We start from the raw sequence: 23831 nt of genomic DNA, 5'->3' as shown, positions 1-23831 counted from the left end.
TGGCACATGTGTCCAGATTATAGGGAGCTCAACAAGCTCACTATTAAAGATAAATTTCCCATTCCTGTCATTGATGAATTATTGGATGAATTGCATGGATCAATTTACTTCACCAAGTTGGACCTTCGTTCAGGATATCATCAAATCAGAATGAAGACTAAAGACATTCCAAAAACAGCATTTAGAACTCATTAGGGTCATTACGAATTTTTGGTCATGCCTTTTGGCCTTACTAATGCACCTTTGACATTTCAAGGTTTGATGAATTCCATTTTCAAACCCTTCCTTAGAAAATTTGAGTTAGTATTTTTTGATGATATACTAATCTACAGCAAGTCTTGGAAGGATCATATCCAACATGTTGACATGGTTCTCAAACTATTGAAGGAGAAACAATTATATGCAAAAATCTCCAAATGTTTCTTTGGAGTACAAGAGGTGGAATATTTGGGTCATATTGTATCTCATGAAGGTGTTAAGGTAGGCCCTAGAAAAATTAAAACCATTAAGGAATGGAAAATCCCCACATCCATAAAGCATCTACGAGGATTTCTCAGGTTGACAGGGTATTATCGCAAGTTTGTTAAGAATTATGGGAGAATAGCATCACCTCTAACAACATTATTGAAGAAAAATGCATTTTCATGGACTTCAGAAGCAACGAAGGCCTTTGAACATCTTAAAGAGGCAATGTGCCAAGCACTAGTCTTAGCTACACCAGACTTCACAAAAACCTTTATTATAGAATGTGATGCCTCAGGAAATGGAATCGGTATTGTTTTAATGCAAGAAGAAAGACCCATTGCTTTCGAAAGTCGTCCAATCAAAGGAAAGTATTTACACAAAGCTATTTATGAGAAGGAAATGTAAGCAATACTACATGCACTTAAGAAATGGCGACCGTACCTAAAGGAAAGACACTTCAAGGGAAAAATAGATCATGATAGTATTAGATACTTTTTAGAACAAAGATTATCTTCAGAAGAGTAGCAAAAATGGGTCACAAAGATGTTGGGTTATGACTTTGAAATCATCTACAAAAAAGGGAAGCAAAATGTTGTGGCAGATGCACTCTCAAGAAAGGATGAGGATGTGGAAGCATTTCTTTGCGCCATTTCCATTATCCAACAAGATTGGATAAACGAAGCAAGGGATAAATGAAAGAATGACAAGGAAGTGTGGTAACTCATTCAAAAGATACAACAAGATCCCAGTACATCTGATACATTTATCTGGAAAAATGATTTTTTATGGTACAAGGATCAGGTATACCTATGTAAGAATTCCCAACTCAAACAAAAGATTCTTAGGGAATTGCACACCTCTCCCTTAGGAGGGCACTCAGGATTTCTAAAAACCTACCACAGGGTTAAGAAGGATATTTTTTGGGATGGCCTTAAATCATATATTTAAAAGTTTGTTGCGGAATGTTTGGTTCACCAACAAAATAAAGTTGAAACAATTAAGACTCCGGGACTATTACAACCTTTATCCATTCCAAGCCAACGTTGGGAAGAGGTTTCAATGGATTTTATCAGAGGTTTACCCAAGTCCAAAGGAAAGAGTGTTATCATGGTGGTAGTGGACAGACTCACCATGTATGCACACTTTTGTGCATTATCTCATCCATTTAAAGTGAGTACCATTTCCACTGCATTTATGGAAACAATTCAAAAGCTACATGGAAACCCAAAGATTATTGTAAGTGACAGAGATCCCATTTTCACTGGAAATTTTTGGACAGAATTATTTTCTTTTCTTGGTACTCAGTTGGCTCATAGCTCATCTTTATCATCCTCAATCTGATGGGCAAACTAAGATAGTAAACAAATGTTTGGAAGGATATCTTCGTTGCTTTGTATCTGATAAACAGACACAATGGGTCAAATGGTTGCCTCTGGTTGAATGGTGGCATAACGCTTCCTTCCATACTGCAACAAAAATGACCCCATTTATGGCATTATGGATATCATCCACCATCCATCACATCATATTTAAGAGAAAATTCTAAGGTTCAAGCAGTGGAAGATCACATCGAGCATCAGCAACAAGTTCTCTAACTCTTAAAGGATAACCTCACCTTGGCACAGAATAGAATGAAACAGCAAGCAGATCAACATCACAGCGAAAGAATTTTTGATGTAGGTGATTGGGTATTCCTACTGCTACAACCATATAAACAAATGTCCCTCAAGCAAGCTAATAAGGATAACAAATTATCACCAAAGTATTATGGTCTATACAAGGTGTTGCAAAAGATAGGTACTATGGCATACAAATTGGAGCTTCCTGCAGCTTCTCAAGTGCACCCATTTTTCCATGTTTCATGCTTAAAGAAGGTTATAGGTGACAAGCTTCCAATTTAGACAATATTTCCAGAACTTGATGAGGAAGGAAAAAAAATATTGGAACCTGAATCAATCAAAGAAACAAGAACTCGATAGCTATGAAATAGATCAATTTCAGAGTATCTCATCAAGTGAAAGAACTTACCCGTTGAAGATTCCACATGGGAGGATGAGAATTTTATATAGAAGCATCCATAACTACTCAAGCATTGAGGACAACACTTTTTTGAAGGAGAGGGGCATGTTAGGTCCTTATAATATTAGTGATCCCCCCATTACTATTGTCGTGGTATCCCTTATTGTTATTGTTGTGCCCCTATTGTCCCCATATTGTTATTATTGTGCCCCATAGAATCCCTCTATTGTGATTTTTGTGCCTTTATATTATTATTGTTAGGTCGGCTTGGTTATATTGTGACACCGTAGACTCCTATATATAGAAAGGAGGTTTTGTCATTTGAATCATCTAAGAATTGTTCATTTATGTAATGTAAAGGAGGTTGCCCCGTCGAAGAGGCTTATTTCTAAGGCATTGATCTATCTTCTCTATCTTTTTGTGAGCTGGTTTCATAACATGTCTAGAGCTCCATGAAAAAGTAACTCAACCCATAGCCTTTGAGGGCTCCAAAGCATTTGACCAACCTATCTCCAAGAACTAGTAACTCAACCCACCAAGCATCCAAGAGTGTTTGTCCCAACCTAGGATCCAAGACTAGTAATTCAACCCAAGTTGTTCCAGGACTTCTAGAGTGTTTGTTCCAACCCACATCCATAAGGAATTATGAGAACCAATCAGAAAACAATCAACTAGAAAAGCCCACTACACCATGGCTATATAGGAAATGGTAAGGCAAGGCTTAAACCACTATGAATATGGGCAATCCTTTGTGCCAATGACAACACATAATGAGAAAATCACATGCATATACCATGCATCCATAAATCAGCAAGAAAATCACACATGCAACTTGTTACCTGCAAAGCAATCAAGTTGTAGTTGTTGATCCACCTATTCCCTTGCACGTTCCTATTTTCCTTTGCCTTCTTTCTCCAAATCCAATGTATGCTAAAGTGCTCCACGAATGCTCCAAGAATACTCTAAGTGTGCAAGAGTATGAGAGAATGATAGAATGAATGAGAGAGCCAAAGACTGAACTGACAAAAGATGTAAATTGATCATCATAAGCCTTTTTATCAATGAGGCCTATATTTTCTTCATTTTCCTTCATTTTTCCCACAATTTCCTCCTCATGCAAATTTTTTACCCTTCATCTTCCTTTTCTCCTATTTCCCTCTATTTTCATCAATAAATGTCAATTAATGTATCTTTGTCTTTTCTAATGCATTTTCCAATGTCCATAGCTATTAATTAATCACGAGTAATACCCCATCACTATGTATGCCCAACATTTAGCTTGAAATACATGTCCCACGACCTTGGTATTATTTTTATTTACATAGGAAATCAACCAGGGCCTATTACATTGAATTTCAATATGGAATTCACGTTCTTTCATAAATTAGTAAATGAATGGAAAAATTTGTATTTTTTTCACCTTAGGAGATCCATGTTTTTCAACTCGTTTTCGCCAAATCTCCTCATCCGAGCAAGTATTTCTCTCTTTATAGCCTTTAGAAAATGAAGCTCGTCTAAGTAAGTAATTGAGAAGATACCTGAGTCATTATCGTGGTAGATATTATCTATCTTTGATTTAGTCTCCAGTGGAGAAGCTTTCTGATTATTTATAGAAATATGACTCCATGCCTTAATTTTTTCTTTGAAATAATTTTTTTTTTTTTTAAATTGTTGCATGTAAGAGAGATAAAAAATTGGGTCAATATGTGTCCAATTCACCTCTACTAGTTTAACAAAATTCTCTTCTTTTGGCCTGGAGTAATTGAACCTAAATGAGGTCACAGGTGTTTTACGAAATTTCACTTCTACGGATAAAAATGAATTCCCTAGATCTAGTGGTCTGATATAGAACAACAGAGGAAAAAAATTATCAATGATTTCCTTAAATATATTGGAATATGGAAAAGGAACCTACCTGGAATTCATAGCAAGTCCTTCTCTCTTCTTCACTTGTAAGCTCCAATCCTAGCTCCACGCACTATAAATGGAACCTGCAACAATGACTAAAACAAGAAAAGAAACTACAATATCCACATAACGTAATCCAATATCTTCATTTGATGAGTCAACATGGAATTGAAATACAAGAGAATATGCATAACACAAGTATAGGAAAACATGATGCTTTTTGTATTAATAAATAAAGGAGAGAGTTACAACCATATATAGAAGTTGATTTTTAGATGTCTCCCCAATTGACTTGCCCTACCTTGTCACAAAGAAAACCTTCATACTCAACCATAATTCAAATGGATGATGATTCCTTAAGCTCAAAGAAGCAGCATAAGGGCACTGGAAAACTCCAATATCCAACCTAGACTCTATGGGAGGCAGTAAATTTATAGGGTAAACACGGTGTTGGGACAGGGTCCCCTAGGTTTAAATTTGTAAAAGTTTTTTTAATATTGTAAAGTCTCTGCATTTTGAGGAGCGGAGCACACAGGTTGATAGGAGTCAAAGGGGCTTTAGGAAGGTCGAAGCCCCTTAGTTGTTAAGAGTTAAGCTATTTTGTGACCCACCCATGATCTGCAGACCATGGTGTTGTAATGAAGTATCATATAAAAAGAAGTCATAGAAGAGTCATAAAGTGAGAGCGAAGAGCATATATAGGAAAGCTTTGGGTCTGTATTGTCTATTTTGTACTTGGGCGAAGGGGAAGGCTCCTGCAACTGTGTGTGTGGAGACCATGGTAAGTTCGCAGTTGAGTGCGCGAGCCCCTGTAGTTCTATGTGCAGGGTTGGAAAAGTTTGTAATAAAATATCTAAGCATAATAAAGGTTGTTCTGAAGAATTATCTGTGTATCTGTGTATCATTGCTTATCTCTAAATTTACTGTATGTTTTGATCTGTTGAATGCAATTAATCATGAAAAGTACTTAATAGATGCATGAAAGAAGTAGATCTATTTATTTACATAATGTTATGAATGTTTAGTGCAATTAGCGAAGGGTTTAAATCTGTTAACTATCAGTTGTTGTAGTTTCTGGGTTTTAAGGGTTAGGGTTCGCGAAGGTCGAAATAAAGCCCTAAATCTAACAGAAACACATCACATAGTCCTTTGGATGTAGAAGCTTGGTTCTACCATCCCCCAATACTACCTTAGTGAGATTGCAACCTGTGTTACACGGGTTGTTGCCGAAAGGGCCTGTAGTGTAGGGTTTTGTTGGTTACCGCAGCTAACTCTGAACCTGGGTCCAAGCCCCCTCAATCCAACACATGGTAGTTTAGGATTTACCAATCTGGGCTTGAGATCGATTTACGGGGGAGCATAAGATCAAGGGATAAGAGATAACATCACTAGACTAGGATCATATAGGAATTCGAGATCTATATCCATGGTAAATAGTTAAAACCACCTTAGAAGCTTCTAAAAGGAGAAGATTTGAAAATATTTTTTGTTTTTCCCGAATTTCAGGAATCAGCCCACCTGCAGAATGGAGTAACCTATGTTGGTCAGCGTTGATGATCAGGTATGAAGCTTGCACTCAACGTTGGTGGACAAGAAAACAGGGTGCACTAGGCCTAAAAATATGGTTTTTTAGCAGATAGTCCTAGAAACTCATACTTTTTGGAGAATTGATGCTTAAGTCTTTGCAAATGTATTATGACAAAGTGTTCAAGGATGTTGATTGATCCAATTTTCAGGATGATGTGACAAAATGGCCTATAAGAGATTCCCTCCCTAAAGTACAAATTCAAAATTAGTAGCTAAGGATTGAAGTGATTTACCTTGTGACAAGTTTGGATCAAGAAAAAATTGGTCAAGATCATCATTTGTTACAATACATATTATCATCATGATAACATTGTTGAGGGATGCATACCCATGCTTAGCATATAAGCCAATATTACATGTATAATGATCAATAAGTCTTGTCCACTTAATGATTGAGTGTGGACCCATGCTTGGATGACTATCTAGATGTTCATAGCCATCATACTTTCTAATCTTGTATGAACCCTAAAATTGTAGTCTGGATGGATGGAACTAAATCTGGGGTCTTTTATATTGTTCACTCGATCGCTTGATGTATAAGTCTAACCACGTGAATAAATGAGTTGAAGTCGAACATGTTAGACACCATTTGATTATTGGCCAATGATGTAAGTCATTGACAGACATGAGAGAAACCACCAATGATGTCAATGGCTCTCAAGGTACTATAGTACAATCTATGTGGTTTGAATAGATGAGTTGAATTCAAACGCCACACAAACTCTTATGGTCGAAGGAAAATGATGAGGACATGTCGTCAAGAGTGAGGAAACTTTCCATTGATGTATGTAAGATGTTAAGAAACCAACTCACAAAAAGATATAAAAGATAGATCAACGACTTCAAAGTCATCCTCTTCGAGGGGAAACCTCCTTTACATTACACAAATGAAAAATTCTTTGATGATACAAATGACAAAACCTCCTTTCTATATATAGGAGTCTAAGGGGTCACAATATAATCAAAGCCGACATAACAATAATAATATAAGGGCACAACAATAATAATAGTGGGATTTTATGGGGCACAATAATAACAATATGGGGACAATAGGGGCGCAACAATAACAATAGGGGCGCAACAATAACAATAAGGGCTACAATGAAAATAGTAATGGGGGAATCACTAGTATTATAGGGACCTAACATGCCCCTCTCCTTCAAAAAAGTGTTGTCCTCAATGCTTGAGTAGTTCTGGATGCTTATTTATAGAATGCTCATCCTCCCATGTGGAATCTTCAACGGGTAAGTTCTTCCACTTGATGAGATACTCTGAAATTGATTGATTTCGTAGCTGTCGAGTTCTTGTTTCTGTGACTACTTTAGGTTCCAATATGATTTTTCCTTCCTCATCAAGTTCTAGAAATATTGTTTGAACTAGGAGCTTGTCACCTATAACCTTCTTTAAGCATGAAACATGGAAAACTGGGTGCACATGAGAAGTTGCAGGAAGCTCCAATTTGTATGCCATAGTACCAATATTTTGCAACACCTTGTACGGACCATAATACTTTGGTGATAATTTATTATCCTTCTTAGCTTTCTTGAGGGACATTTTTTTATATGGTTGTAGCTATAGAAATACCCAGTCACCTACATCAAAACTTCTTTCGCTGCGATGTTGATCTGCCTGTTGTTTCATTCTATTATGTGCCAAAGTGAGGTTATCCTTTAAGAGTTGGAGAACTTGTTGTTGATGCTCGATGTGATCTTCCACTGCTTGAACCTTATAATTTTCTCTTAAATATGATGTGATGGATGGTGGATGATATCCATAAAGTGCCATAAATAGGATCATTTTTGTTGTAATATGGAAGGAAGTGTTATACCACCATTCAGTCGGAGGCAACCATTTGACCCATTTTGTCTATTTATCAAATACAAAGTAACAAAGATATCCTTCCAAACATTTGTTTACTATCTCAGTTTTTCCATCAGATTGAGGATGATAGGATGAGCTATGAGCTAACTGAGTGCCAAGACAAGAAAATAATTATGTCCAAAAATTTCCAATGAAAATGGGATCTTTGTCGCTTACAATAATCTTTTGGTTTCCATGTAGCTTTTGAATTGTTTACATAAATTAAATAGAAACTATATTGGCTTTAAGTGGATGAGATAATGCACAAAAGTGTGCATACTTAGTAAGTCTGTCAACTACCACCATGATGACACTCTTTCCTTCGGACTTGGGTAAACTTGTGATAAAATCCATTGAAACCTCCTCCCAACATTCACTTGGAATGGATAAAGGTTGTAATAAACTTGGGGTATTAATTGTTTCAATTTTATTTTGTTGGCAAACCAAACATTCCACCACGAACTTTTGAATATCATATTTAAGGCCATCCCAAATAAATCCTTCTTAACCCTGTGGTAAGTTTTTAAAAATCCTGAGTGCCCTCCTAAGGAAGAGGTGTGCAATTCCATAAGAATCTTTTGTTTGAGTTGGGAATTATTACATAGGTATAAGCGATCTTTGTACCATAACGAATCATTTTTCCAGCTAAATGTATCAAATGTACTAGGATCTTGTTGTATCTTTTGAATGAGTGCCCACACTTCTTCGTCATTCTTCCATTCATCCCTTGCTTCGTTTATCCAATCTGGTTGCATAATAGAAATGGCACAAAGCAATGCTTCCACATCCTCATCCTTTCTTGAGAGTTTGTCTGCCACAACATTTTTCTTCCCTTTTTTGTAGATGATTTCAAAGTCATAACCCAACATATTTGTGACCCGTTTTTGTTGCTCTTTTGAATATAATTTTTTTCTAAAAAGTATTTAAGACTATCATGATCCATTTTTACCTTGAATTGTCTTCCCAATAGGTAGGGTCGTCATTTCTTAAGTGCATGAAGTATTGCCAACATTTCCTTCTCATAAATAGCTTTGTGTTAATACTTTCCTTTGATTGAATGACTTCCAAAAGAAATGGGTCTTTATTCTTGCATTAAAACAGCACCAATTCCATTTCCTGAGGTATCACATTCCACAATAAAGGTTTTTGTGAAGTCCGACATAGCTAAGACCGGTGCTTGGAACATTCCCTCTTTAAGATGTTCAAAGGTCTTCGTTGCTTTTGGAGTCCATGAAAATGCATCTTTCTTCAATAATGTTGTTAGAGGTGTTGTTATTCTCCCATAATTCTTAACAAACTTGCGATAATACCCTGTCAACCCGAGAAATCCTTGCAGATGCTTTATGGATGTGGGGATTTTCCATTCCCTAATGTATTTAATTTTTATAGGGTCTACCTTAACACCTTCATGACATACACTATGACCCAGATATTCCAACTCTTGTACTCCAAAGAAACATTTGGAGCTTTTTGCATATAATTGTTTTTCCTCCAATAGTTTGAGCACCTTGTCAACATGTTGAACATGATCCTTCCAAGTGATCCGGATCTTGGGGGGAGGCCCTCAAGATCTAAAAGATTGAAATAGATCTTGGGGGGGAGGCCCCCAAGATCTGAAAATTGAAATTTCCAAAAGAAAAAGAGGAGAATGCCCAGTAAACAAAACCACAAAGAAACTTTTTATTAAAATGGAAAATAATTGTAAAAGTTGCATTATACTAGACAAACTGTCCTTTTACAAAATGCGACTTGTTACTTATAGTATTTTTGAGTTACAATACCATGGGTCAAGTCCATGGATGAATAAATACCATGGGTGAATGAATACCATGGGTGGATGTCACTTACAATACCATGGGTGGATAAATGCCATGGGTGGATGCCGCTTACAATACCATGGGTAAATTACATTGGTGGATGAATAACATGGGTGGATGAATACCATGGGTTGATTTCATTTTCCAGCGTCTTTAAACCATGGGATTTTTCATTAAGTGCATAAACCTACGAATTTGGGAGGCATGCATGCAGGAACTACAAGAGGTGGTCATGCTTGTTGGACTCCCTTGTAACCCATGTGGGTACCCCTTCGATTGTTGGCGCATTAGATAGAATTACACATGGATTTCACTTCCACGTCACACCCTTGGGTATATCGGAAGCCCCCCAGGGTAACCTAAAACCTATCCTTAGATAAGATGTTGATCGTCTTGCTGTTATATTACATTGAGAACAACACTTGGGGATATTACTTGCATATACAATAGGGTAGTCAGGTAGTACGGCTAAGGGTATGGTCGATCCTCCTTAGTTAGTGCTTTGAAAGAATGGGTCGAGTATTATTGTTGGAATCCTACATATATCACAATTTGTAGCACCTGACACTCCTTGTGACCATAGTTCCCTCAACTATCTGAAGATCACCCACCCACCTTTTTGTCCAGAACAAATCCAGCAGTTGGGGTTCTGGTGTCGATGTACAGATCAAATCCAGTAGTCGTACAAATCAGATTCAACAGTTGGGGTTTTCACAACACATATCAGACTCTTTGTGAAGTGAGTGTTTTGGCCACCATAGTCCAGATCATATTGTCGCGACACATTTTGAAGTGCCAAGACATTGGGATTTCTACTACTACATTCCAGGCCCAATTTTCACAAGATATTTGGCAATATCAAGTATTTTGGATTTCTACCACCGTAGTATTGATCCGCTAGGAGTAAAACTCCATTTGGAGTAAAAAACAAAAAAATCAAAAACAAAAAATTTGGGGCCATTACAGGATGATTGCAAGAGACCTAGCCCATAATATTCAAGACAATGAGTTGATCGCAGTGATACCATTCACCTATAATCCCCCAATTTTCATGTGGTCCCAAATTTTTCCTGACGCGGCTTCAAGTGACCCACATCACTAGACTCCTGAGCTTTCCCTCTTTCCAAACATACTAGTCTTAAGTAAGCTCAAAGTTTTATCAATGCTAGTGTATGCATGGTACCAGGTCTCAAGTTATGTCTATGGAGAAGGCTGCAGAGAAATTTGATGCCCTCGAAAAAAAATTCAATGAATTCTAGGCATCCTTTAAGGACAAAATCACAACAGTAGTATCGGAAGCCCTGAGGACATCTTGCAAACCAATGAGGCAAGAATACAATGTTGATGCACACTATAAGGAGAATTTGGTCATCACATACATTTCCATGGTGGTCACCAATATTTGAGCCACCAGACACCCAAGTTGGACGTAAACATTTGATGGTTCTAACCCAGCAATATGGGTGGCACAAATGGAACAATATTTCCACCTTAACAATATCTAGGAAGATGACACTAAACTACATGTCGAAGCTCTTTACATGGACCAAGGGCGATGGTAGTCGTGGCAGTTTATCAGAAATGCTATCCAGGGAGGCCAACTTGGAACATGTTCTCAAAAGCCCTTTGTGACTACTTTGATCGGGAATCTCACTTTTTGGGTCATATCACTAAGCTAAGGAAAATGGGTATAGTATGAGACTACATTACAGCCTGTAGATTTTAACCTTGTATAGAAATTATCTGCAAACGAATTCTTAAAAAACAGAAAAACAAACAATCGTGAGAACATAAAACAAATATACACAGAAATTTTCCCCTATATCCCAAAACCGAGACTACCAAATTGATTTTTCATTATATTCCTTTCAATGTTACAATACACACACACACACACACACACACATATACATGTCGAAGAATTCATAAACCCCAATCCATAACCCTGGATTAGAACATAACCATAGTTCCCTTGACTGAATCTACAAAATACCATGGGCAGAAAACGATCATGCCCAAAACCATTTGCAAAACCCATCCACAAAACCATGGGTAGGTATGCCCACAACCTGTGGGTCTGACCCCTATCCTTGGTTCCACCCAACTATTATTGGGTCCGCATAAAAAGAACAAAAAAAATCGTGGGGTGCTGCCTCGAACCTCATGCAGGGAGGATACCACCCCCTGCAAACCTCCCGACAGGGGGGGCACTGTCGCCCCCCTTGTGAACCCCCCACTGTGCCCAATGAAACATAAAACGTTTGGAACTATTCGTGGAAAGAATATAACACACACCCAACACAACCTTTGAAAAACTGGCCATCCGGACTTAAGGACTAGGATATGCCTTTTACTTTGAATGTTTCATCAGTGGCCTAAAGGAAGCCATCTAAGCCCATGTCTGAATGCATCACCCAAATACTTGGTTGGATGAATGCATCAAGGTCGTAGAGGTAGAATTCACTTTAAATTCCCAATCCAATCATCCAAATTTTGTTGCACGAGCACGTCCCACCCCAGCTACGGGCCCCACCCAAAAATTTAAGGTTTAAAAGGTTTCACCGATAGAAATGGTGGAAAGAAGGAAACAAGAAGTCTACTACTACTATGATAACAAATACTCCCTGGGCCATAAATGAAAGGAACCAAAATTGTTTCAAATTGATGCTACTTAAAACAGTTTTGTTGATGAAGCTCCATCCTCTAAAGTGCCTGAGGAGGAAGAGGTTTAACCCCTAACAACCCTAGACACTAATACAACAACTACACCAGATGAGTCGGTTATCTCACTCCATGCCTTTGGCTAGCTTTTCTACCCCCTAGACTCTCAAAATCCGAGGTTTTCTTAAACATCAGCCAATAGTGGCATTGATTGATAGTGGAAGCATGTATAACTTTTTCCATAAGAGAGTATCAGAAGTCGTTCATTGTTTTGTCAGGGCGGTCTCTAATTTCTAAGTCCTTATCGTTGATGGGGGGACCATGAAATGTGAAGGACGTTGTGAAAATATTAAGCTTCAAATGGGGGATTACCACCTCAAAAACCACATGTTTTCCATTGAAATGGGTGGTTGTGACATTGTCCGTGGTTCTAAATGGCTTCGAATGTTAGGCCCTATCACAATGGACTTCTAGGACTTATACATGAGCTTTAAGTAGAACATCCACTCTCATACACTGTGGGGACTCTAGGCAGGAGATCCTACTATCATCAACTCACATCAAATGGAGAAGATTTTAAAAAAGGGTCATCATGGGATAGTAGCACAATTTAATGTCATGCATGCCATTGAATTCACTCCCCCTAAAATTCATCCCGATATGCAATGGGTATTAGATCGCCACCAGTGGGTCTTTGACAAACTTAAGGAAATCCCACCCTCTAGGGGTGAACATGATCATAGAATCCCTTTGCTCCTCAGTACTCAGCCGCCAAATGTCTACCCTTATCGATATCCTTTTGTATGAAAGAATGAAATTCAAAAAATCATCAGGGAACTCCTCAAAGTTGGTGTTATTCGTCCCAGCACCAACCCTTATTCATATTTAGTGGTCAGGGTTCTAAATAAATATGGTGAATGGCACGTGTCAAAACTTTAGGGCCCTTAACAAGCTCACTATCAAGGACAAATTTCATATCCCAGTAGTTGACGATCTTATTTGATGAACTACATGGTGCCAATTTTTTTACCAAATTGGACCTTCGCTTGGGCTATTTCCAAATACGAATGAAGCAAGATAACATTCCCAATACATCCTTTTGAACTCATGAAGGCCATTATAAATTCTTTGTCATGCCATTTGGTCTTTGTAGTGCCCCATCCACTTTTCAGAGCCTCATGAACCACCTTCTGAAACTATATCTCAGAAAATTCATCCTCGTCTTTTTTGATGACATTCTCATCTAAAGCATAACATGGGACACTCACCTTCTTCATGTTGACCAAGTATTAAAAATGATCCAAGATCATAAACTATTTTTCAAATTATCCAAGTGTTCCTTTGGCATGGAAGAAGTAGAGTGTTTAGGACACATTGTGGTTCGTGAAGGACTGACGGTTGATCTGAAAAATATTCAGACAATGCAAGATTGGCCCCAACCAAAAACCTTGAAGAGTTTGAGGGGATTCTTGGATCTCATGGGCTACTATCACAATTTTTTCAATAATTATGGATGCATTTCCTGACCCCTCACTAATATTCTCAAGAAAAAATCATTTCTATGGACTAACGCATCTCAGCATGCCTTCTTGGCTCTCATACAAGCCATGTGCTCCACTCCAGTATTGACCCTACCAGACTTTACACAACCTTTTGTGATTGAATGTGATGCTTCAGTTATGGGCATTGGCACAGTATTAATGCAAGAAGGTAGACCACTGGATTTCACAAGCCAACAACTCAGTGGAAAGCATCTGGGTCAATCTACATATGAGAAAGAAATGATGGTCATCTTACATGTAATGGACACTTAGCAGCCATACTTATTACGGCATCGTTTACAAATTTGTGTTGACCATCATAGCCTAAACTATTTCCTTGAGCAGCATCTATTGTCGCCAAAACAAAACAAAAAAAATGGATTGCAAAAATATTGGAATATGATTATGAGATAATTTACCAGAATGGGCGTGACAATGTAGTGGTTGATGCCTTATCGCACCAATTTGAGGATGAGGGCACCCTTTTATCCCTTTCTCTACCCATACCAGATTCGATTGAAGAAGCCCATCATGAATAGTTCTCCCACCCCTCCTAGCTCATTAATAGATTATGAGCATATCCTAATTCCGTAGAGGACTACTCTTGGAAGGATGAAATTCGTCATTATAAGGATCAAGTAGTGTTATCCCTTACCCCCACCCACAAAACCCACATCTTGGAAGAGTTGCACTCCTCTCTGGTTGTAGGACATTCAAGCTTTTAGAAGACTTATGCAAGAGCATGCCACTCTTTTTTATGGACTGACATGAAGAATGACATTCTTACTTTTGTAGATGAATGCGACATATTCCATCATAACAAAAGGGAAATAATCAAGCTACTGGGAACGTTACAACCCTTGTCATTCCCTACTTTCGTCTGGGCAAATGTTTCCACGAATTTCATTATAGATCTCCCAAAATCAGACAACAAATCAGTGATCATGGTGGTTGTTGATATACTTTCCAAATATGCTTGTTTTTGTGCTCTACCATGCCCATTTACCCCAACATTGGTGGCTCAAGTTTTCATGGACCAAATATTAAAACTACATGGCATGCCAACTTCCATTGTGTCTGATAGAGACCCCAATTTCACCAACAAATTTTTTCAAGAAATTTTCAAGCTACAAGGAATGCAACTCTAAGTAAGTACAACTTATCATCACCAAACCATTGGTCAAACAGAAGCAGTCAAAAAATGTTTGGAGACCTATCTACAGTGATTCCCTTCAGACAAGTAGCATCAATGGGTATAATGGATTCCTTTAGTTGAATGGTGGTATAATACTAACTATCATGAAGCCACAATGATGACACCATATGAGGCAATGTATGGCCAAATCCCACCTTCACTAGCTTTTTATATTCTCAGATCTTCCAAAGTACAAGGATTTGATCTACTCTTGTAGAACCGTTCTGCCATGATTGCTCATCTCAAATATAATCTATATGAAACTCAAAATAGAATGAAGAAAAAGGCTAACCAACACCATTCAGAGAGGTCATTTCAAGTAGGTGACTAGGTGTTCCTATGACTCCAACCTTGTAAGAAAACCTCTCTCAAAGAAAAGGGTTGCCAGAAACTAGCACCAAAATTCTATGGGCCTTATCAGCTACTTCAACATATAGGAGAAATCACTTACAAATTGGACCTGCTGACTACTTCAAAACTTCACCTAGTCTTCCATGTATCCTGCCTCAAGAAAGTTGTGGGGAACAATTGCAGGGTTCAAAAAAGTCTACTAGAATTAGACGAGGAAGGTTCACTTTGGCTCTTACCTGAATAGGTCCTTGATACTCGTGATAGACATCTTCATGGCTATACGATCAAGGAAGTCCTCATCAACTGGAAAGATACATCTCCAGAAGATGTGACATGGGAACTAGCCACTATTCTTCAACAATTTCCACAGCTTCAGCTTTGAGGAAAAGGATTCTTTTGATGGGTGAGAGCATGTTAGGGTCCAACCCTAACCCCTTTATTTATGTAATAATCCCAAGGGGCCTAGTCAGATTCATAGTTAGTTAGTTGAGTTAATAAAGCCGTAAGTGATTATCCGCATTAATAATAATTGTAAGTGGTTGATCTGCATTATAGAAAAGGGACCGCAATTAGTTATAAATGGGCCATAGTTAATAAATAAAGTGGTTAACCTGTAATATTCAAGGGACCACTAATAGTTAAGGTTTTGTATGTCATAAAACTATAAATATTCTTAGATAGCAAGGGAATAATAATCGAGTTTTATAGTAATTGAGTTATGCTCTGTTGGAGGTTTCCCCCTCAAAGAGGCAAATGAACATTGTATTATGCTTCTGAATAATAAACTATATTTGTAGTGTAGGTTTTAACCCTGTATAGAAATTATCTGTAGATGAATTCTAGAAACATTAAAAATAAACAATGATGAGAATATAAAACAAATACATAGATATTTCCCCCGGATTCCAAAATCGGGACTACTAGATTGATGTTTCAATATGTTCCTTTCAATTCTACAATACATATATATACATGTTGAAGCATTCATAAACCCTAATCCATTAACCCTGGATTAGAACATATTTGTATTTCCCTTGACTGGATCTACAAAATACCATGGGCAGAAAACCATCATGACCAAAACAATGTGCAAAACCCATGCACAAAACCATAAGTAGGTCCGCTCATCTAATATAGGGTCCAAAAAAAATCTCAAGGCATTGCCTCGGACCCCGTGCACAGGAGCTACCACTTGACGCAATGAATAGGGGTGCCTATTGCCCCCCTGATAGGCCTCTAAATTAGACATGAATTAAGGCCCGTGCCTCTAAAGTAAACATAAATTAAGGCCCATCTAACCATCCTTCAGCACATTAAACCTCTCTTTTTGCATTAGATAATGTATTTTTAACTTTAATATGTTCATTATGAAGGTGTATGGATAATTGCATATTCGTGCCTAATATTATTTATTTTTTTGGAATATTGTGAGAATATTGGGCAGAGTATCAATATTTGGAGGAGGAGATAATTTAGGGACTTGCTTCCTACTAAAGGAGGATAAATATTAACTAATAAATCAACAAGATATTCTGAAATAATGGCACAGATTGTGGAGCTCCAGTGATTGAGAAAATCTAGGAATGTGTTCCCTGCCATTTAATGCAGATTCCTAGTATTGGGAGCCAAATCCACTAATCAAGGGATTTTGGTGGGGAAAGATTCCTCCCTTAATGGGGAATGATTCCTAATCTATTTGTATAATTATAAAGTCTAATTTTCCTCTGGGGGTGGATTTTTATTAGTCTTCTTGTGGAGAGAATGCGTATTTTTGCAGCTCCATTGTCATTTCTTGCAGGGATGTAATTGTATCGATGGAAATAATGAAGATTGGTATCATGTTTAGCTTATAAACCTTGGTCTCCTTCATAGGAATCTGAGTTTCCTTGGGCTTGGCCATCCCAGGAGCCTCAGAGCCCTTTTGTATCATTTACTTTTGTTCTTTTCACTTCTTATTCACATGCATCTCTTGTTCTTGTTTCTTTCTATTTCTGCATTTAGTGTTAATGATTTCTTGTTGTAGGATCAGATTAAATGGTCTAAATAAGTTATTTTTCACGATCACAACCATAATTTCATCCTTGTAACAGTGTTTTAAGGTCATAGTAATCATTGAGCTACTTGGATTAGTTTGCTTATTCCCAAATCTAGATTTATGGAAGTCTTTTGTGGCAAATAACAACAAATTTTTGCTACTGTTTAGAGAATTCTAACGAGCTTCAATCGAGTTGATTCCACTCTCATTAGATCAAAAAAAAATTCTAGTTAATAAAAAAAATTACTCCATTTCATTTTCACTTGATTAGGTTAGGCATTTGATAGATTTACTAACTCACTAGTTCTCAAATTTTTAGATGTTAGACTAGTAATTTTCTGCCATTTTTTAGCATGGGTTGACAGAGGTTTTTTTGAGTGATTCCACTTGTAATGGAGAACTAAGACATCCTAGTCAATAATAAAAAATTTCTCATCCAATTTGGATTTTATTTGGTTGGTCATTCGGTGAATTATAACTCCCTATAGTAAATATATTGTTTCATGTAGTAGTACTACAGGAAACCCTGCAGCAACCTTCCAACATGTATATACTTGCCTAGATTCGATCAAGGAGATTAATTATTGTCCCTTAGGGTTGAATCAAGACCCCTAAGCTCTAAATCAATTATTAGGGAAAACTAAAGACCCTTAAGGATTTTCCTCTTTACCCATGCAAAAAAATTTAGCGATTTGTGCTAGTGGACAAATTTATGGATTGGAAAATACAATGATGATTTTCTTGATTGCCACATCCAATGAACTATATTAATGGATATAAATTATTTGAAATGTAATGATTGAAATTTAGTTCATGATATTTACTTTATGCAATTAGAATAGGTTTCTTTCCTTGTATTTTCTTTCTTGCAATAGGTTAAGGTTTCCATTTCGAGCATTTCATTTTCTGCAATTAGTTTAGGATTTGACTTCAGTACATGCACTCCATTACATCATGACATCAAAGGAAGGACACATTGTATGATGCACATATAGTTTTGATACCTCTTAAGTTTGTACAAACCTTGGGTTGTTAATTAAAGTTGATAGCCTTGGGAGTTGCAGCATTCTTGTTGCAATACCGAGGCTCATCACCCTCCGCGCGTGTGACTAGTTGTGGAAATAATATAACACACACCCAAAATTCTCCCACTTATTGTTTTATTTTCCACACAGTGGGTCACAGGAGAGATTATTCATTGGTTTAGCCCTGCAACACCCATTTTTTCTACACCAAGAAAACTTCTCAGTGCTCACAGACTTCTTCAACGCATCTACAGCATTCTTCAAAGTGTCCACCTTTACTAGAAACACCTTTTTGTCCTCAACCATATCCCTCACAAAGTGATACTGAACATCAATGTGCTTTGTCTTTGAATGATAAGAAGGGTTCTTTTCCAAGAAAATTTCACTTTGGTTGTCATATTGTATCATTATAGCTCATTGTACTAACCCCATACTTGAACATAATCTCTGCAACCAAACTGCTTCCTGCTTGCATGAGTGGTTGCCATGTATTCTTCCTCTGTATTTGAAAGTTTCACTACATATTGTCCCTTTCTCATCCAACTGACTATTCTTCCAAATAGGTTAAACACATAGCCACTTGTATATCTTCTCTGATATAGAGCTATAGCCCGGTATGCATCAATAAAGTCATGGATGTCCAAAACTCTGTCCAATCCTAGTCTTCCTTGGTAGCACAAACCATAATCACTAGTGCCACGCAAATACCTGAAAACCCGCTTCACTGTTGTCCAATGCTCCTTCCTTGGTTTTAACATAAACCTGCTCAATGCACCCACTGCATGTGCAATGTCTCGTCTAGTACATACCATTGCATACATCAGGCTACCAACTGCACTTGCGTATGGAACACAGAACATGTCCTCTTCCTCTTATTGTGCCTTGGGACATTGTTCAACAGATAACTTTACACCTACAGGAATAGGAACCTTCATCAGTTTACTATCATGCATATTAACCCACTGCAGTATTGTTTCGACATACTTCCTCTGATTTAACCAGAGGTTCCTTTTTGCCTGATCCTGTTTAATTTCCATGCCCAAAATATAGTTTTCAACAACAAGATCCTTCATGTTGAATTTGGAGGACAATTGGGTCTTCAAATACTGGATAATTTCTTTGTCATTTCCAATCAACAACATATCATCCACATACAAGACCAAATAAATAACATGGTCACTAATTAATTTAAAATACACACAATGATCCGCTTTGATTCTAGTGAATCCGAGTCCCTGTATAAATGTATCAAATTTCTGATACCAAATCATTGGTGACTATTTTAAACCATACAGATACTTTTTTAACCTGCATGCCAGTTCTTTCTTTCCCTTCAGCACAAAGCCTTCGGGTTGCTTCATGTATATCTCTTCTTCCAGATCCCCATGAAGAAATGTTGTCTTCACATTCATCTGTTCCACCTCAAAATCAAAAGAAGCAACAACAAAAAAAAGTAATCTAATAGAAGCTACCTTGGCAACAAGAGAAAAAATATCACCAAAATCAATTCCCGACACCTGGCAATAACCTTTTTCTACCGACTGAGATTTGTATTTCTACACCTTGCCTAATTTGCATTCATCTTCTTCTTAAACACCCATTTGCTTCCAATGGGTTTCCTTCCATCCAACAATTTTTCCATATCCCGTACTTTTGTCCAAAGATATTATTTCATCAACCATGGCCTCTTTCCATAGTTTTCCATCCTATGAATCTACTGCCCCCATAACAGTTCTCAGATCATCATCAGTAATAAATAAAGCAAAATTTGAATAGAAAGCAGATGGACTATACCTTTCTGGTTGCCTTCTCTCTCAAACTGGTCTTCTCACGACTGGAGTTTGTGGCTCTTCATCTTTTGATTCATGTTTTGTTGTAGAGTTTGATTCTTCCTCCTTTAGCTCAAACTCTATCTTTTTAGGTTCCTTTAGTAGGACTTAATGTTTAATAACATTTTTCACCTCTATAAACACCACATCTCGGTTGTACACAGCCTTCCTTGTTTCTGGGCTCCAAATCTTATAACCTTTTAAACCTTCCTTATCACCCATAAATATGCACCTTGCAAATTTACTATCCAACTTGGTTCTTTTCTCCTTTGGAACATGTACATATGCATCATAGCCAAATACCCTTAGATGTGAAAGAGATGGTTTCTTACCAGTCCATACCTCATGTGGAGTCTTATCCTCTAACATTGATGAAGGTGATTTCTTGACCAGGTAACATGCAATCTCCATCACCTTTGCCCAGAATTATTGTCCTAAACCAACACCCCTGAGCATGCTTCTTGCATTTTCCATCAACGTCATATTCATTCTTTCTGCGACTCTATTTTGCTAAGGTGTATATTGAGTAGTCTTATGTTGTGATATACCACACTTCTTATAGAACTCTTCAAATTCCTTCTTTCATAACTCTCCACCATTATATGTCCTCAACACCTTTATCTTCTTCTTTGTCTGGTTTTCCACCAGAACCTTAAATTATATAAACTTGTCAAAGATTTCAGATTTCTTCTTGAGGAAATATATCCATGTATTCCTTGAGAAGTCATCTATAAATAATACATAGTACATATACTTACCCAGTGATGGAACCAACATAGGTCAAAACACATCATTGTGCACAAGATCTAATATCCCATTCTCCCTCTTAGCACCAGAGGGGAAACTCACCTGATTATGCTTCCCATATTCACAATGTTCACAGAAATCGAAATCCAGAGAGAAATTAAACATGCCTTCTACCATACCATTACCATGAAGTATTTGAAGGCCCTTCTCTCCAATATGTCCAAGCCTTTGATGCCATAGCATGGTATATTCTCCAGAGACTACTAGATTTTCTGCTCCACTTTCAAGAACCATGGAACTATTGCACCCATCAATAATAGTACTACCCAGAATCTTGTATAGAGTTCCAATCCAAACTCCCCATCAATACCAGTTCTCCCTAAACCATCTTGCAGGTATCTTTCTCAAACATTGTTTTTACACCTACATCATCCATCATGCTTACAAAAATCATATTTCTATCCAATGTAGGAATATACAAAACACCAGGAAGTGTTCTAATCCTTCCACTTTGCAAATTCAACTTGACTTTTCCGCTTTCGATGATTTTGGCCTTCCTGTCATCCCCTAAGAAGACATCACCACCATCATATTTCTCATACTCACAGAACCACTCCCTATGAGGAGTGAGGTGAAAGGATGCACCTGAGTCAATCAACCATGTCTCATGATCTACATGTGTACTTGAAGAAGAAGCCAAGTACACATCCCCACCTTCATCTAAGGTGGTTTCGCCTCTACGAAAGGAGCATCATCAGATTCCTTTTCTTTCTTAGGAGCTTTAGATCTATAGTCATTTTTTTAATTCCCTTCCTTTCCGCATTTCTAGCACACCTTTACAGGTTTTCCTGGAGATTTAGATCTCCCTCTAGATTTAGATCTCCCACTTGAGGACTTATTTTTGTTTCTACTTTGGGACCATCCTCATACAGACAAGGCATCTCCATTCTAGCTCTCCATATGTTTTTGTCTCATCTCCTCTGGCAACAAGGAGGAGAATATTTCATCAAACTTCAAGGTAGTTGTATTGCTACCTATTGCAACAACCAGACTATCCCACGAATCTGGTAGAGAACACAACAAAATGATGCACTTATCTTCATCTAAAATTTTAATATCAATATATAACAACTAGCTTACCACAGTATTAAAGGCATTCAGATTCTCTATCACCGAGTCTCCATCCTTCATCCTCATGTTATATAGTTTTTTCCACAGGAACAATTTGTTCACCAGAGACTTAGATTGGTACAATTCCCTAACTTGAACCACAAATCTTTTGTCATAACTTCCCCTGATACATTCAACAATATTGAATCAGAGATACACAATCATATTGTGCTCTTTTCCTTCTGATCCAACATCACCCAGTCTTCTGCTGACATTTTCATTGGTTTAGTACCCGAATCTATCACAATCCATTGATCTTTATCCACTAGAAAATCATCCAGCTTGAGCTTCCACAACTCAAAACTTTGACCATTAAATTTCTCGATCTCTATCTTTCCATTGTTCATCATCTTCTTTCACTGCAAGAATCGATCTTGCAGATCTCACATTGAATAGCGTCTACCAGAGGCCCGAGCAAAACCCCTCAGCAGCAAAGGTGTCCTCGTGAATCCGAAACAACTCTGATACCAAATGTAGGTTTCAACCCTATACAGAAACTACTTTCATATGAAATATAGAGAAAGAAAATAAACAATGACAAGAATATAAAACAAATACATAGATATTTCCCCTGGATCCCAAAATTGGGACTACCAGATTGATTTTTCATTATGTTCCTTTCAGTGTTACAATACATGTATATACATGTCGTAGCATTCATAAACCCCAATCCATTAACCCTGTATTAAAACATAACCATAGTTCCCTTGACCGGATCCACAAAATACCATGGCCAGAAAACCATTATGCCCAAAACCATGTGCAAAACCCATGCACAAAACCATAGATAGGTCTGCCCACCTAATATAGTGTGCAAAAAAAATTCCTGGGGTGCTACCCAAGACCTCGTGCATGGGGGCTACCGCCCCCTGAAACGCCCCAGCAGAGGGGGTTGTGCCCCCCTGCTACATCCAGCACAACAAACAAGGGTGGTTATCATCCCCCCTGTGACCCCCCCGCGCATGTGACTAGTTGTGGAAAGAATATAACTCACACCCAACATGTAGCTTGTCTTAATTCATGTGATATTTTTGTGATTCTGGAAATATTGTTTCATATTTCTGGCATTATGTTATTCTATAAGGTCAAGTGCATAACAAAGTTATTGGAAGTCTCCTTTCCAACTATCAAAGGAGAGGAAGAAAAACAAATTTGAGGAGGAAGATTATGGGACAATAGCGATATTGTGTTTGGATTCTACAGATTTCTTCAATTGGGGAGACTAAGGGGAGGTCAAAGCTACAGGGCAAGGGGAGGAGATGTAGATAGAGCTTTGACAACTTTTTAACAAAATCAATGTAAGAGCATGAAATATTAACAAAGCTATGCGATGAAATGCTTATCCCCATCTTCAACTTTATGACTGTGGATTCTTCAAGAACTATATCGGGTCCCATGAACTTTCACTTCCACTTTGAGGACTGCAAAGATTGTCCCTCCACCTTTATGATCTATATCTTATGTAGAGGATTGTATCCATTCGCCTTGCATAGAAAATATGTGGCCAAATGACCAGTTTCTCTGCAAATGAAACAAAAAAATGGAACCTTCCAATAATTTATCCTCTAATACCCTTCCTTGTCCTAGTAAACTAGCTCAGTTTTCTCAAACAACCCTTCCC

Source organism: Pinus tabuliformis, chromosome Q (assembly GCF_031772625.1).
Source record: "Pinus tabuliformis cultivar Carrire ecotype Pingquan chromosome Q, CPIR1, whole genome shotgun sequence".
Lineage (NCBI taxonomy): Eukaryota > Viridiplantae > Streptophyta > Pinopsida > Pinales > Pinaceae > Pinus > Pinus tabuliformis.
The sequence above is the reverse complement of the archived record's forward strand: the minus strand, read 5'-3'. Positions refer to the sequence as shown.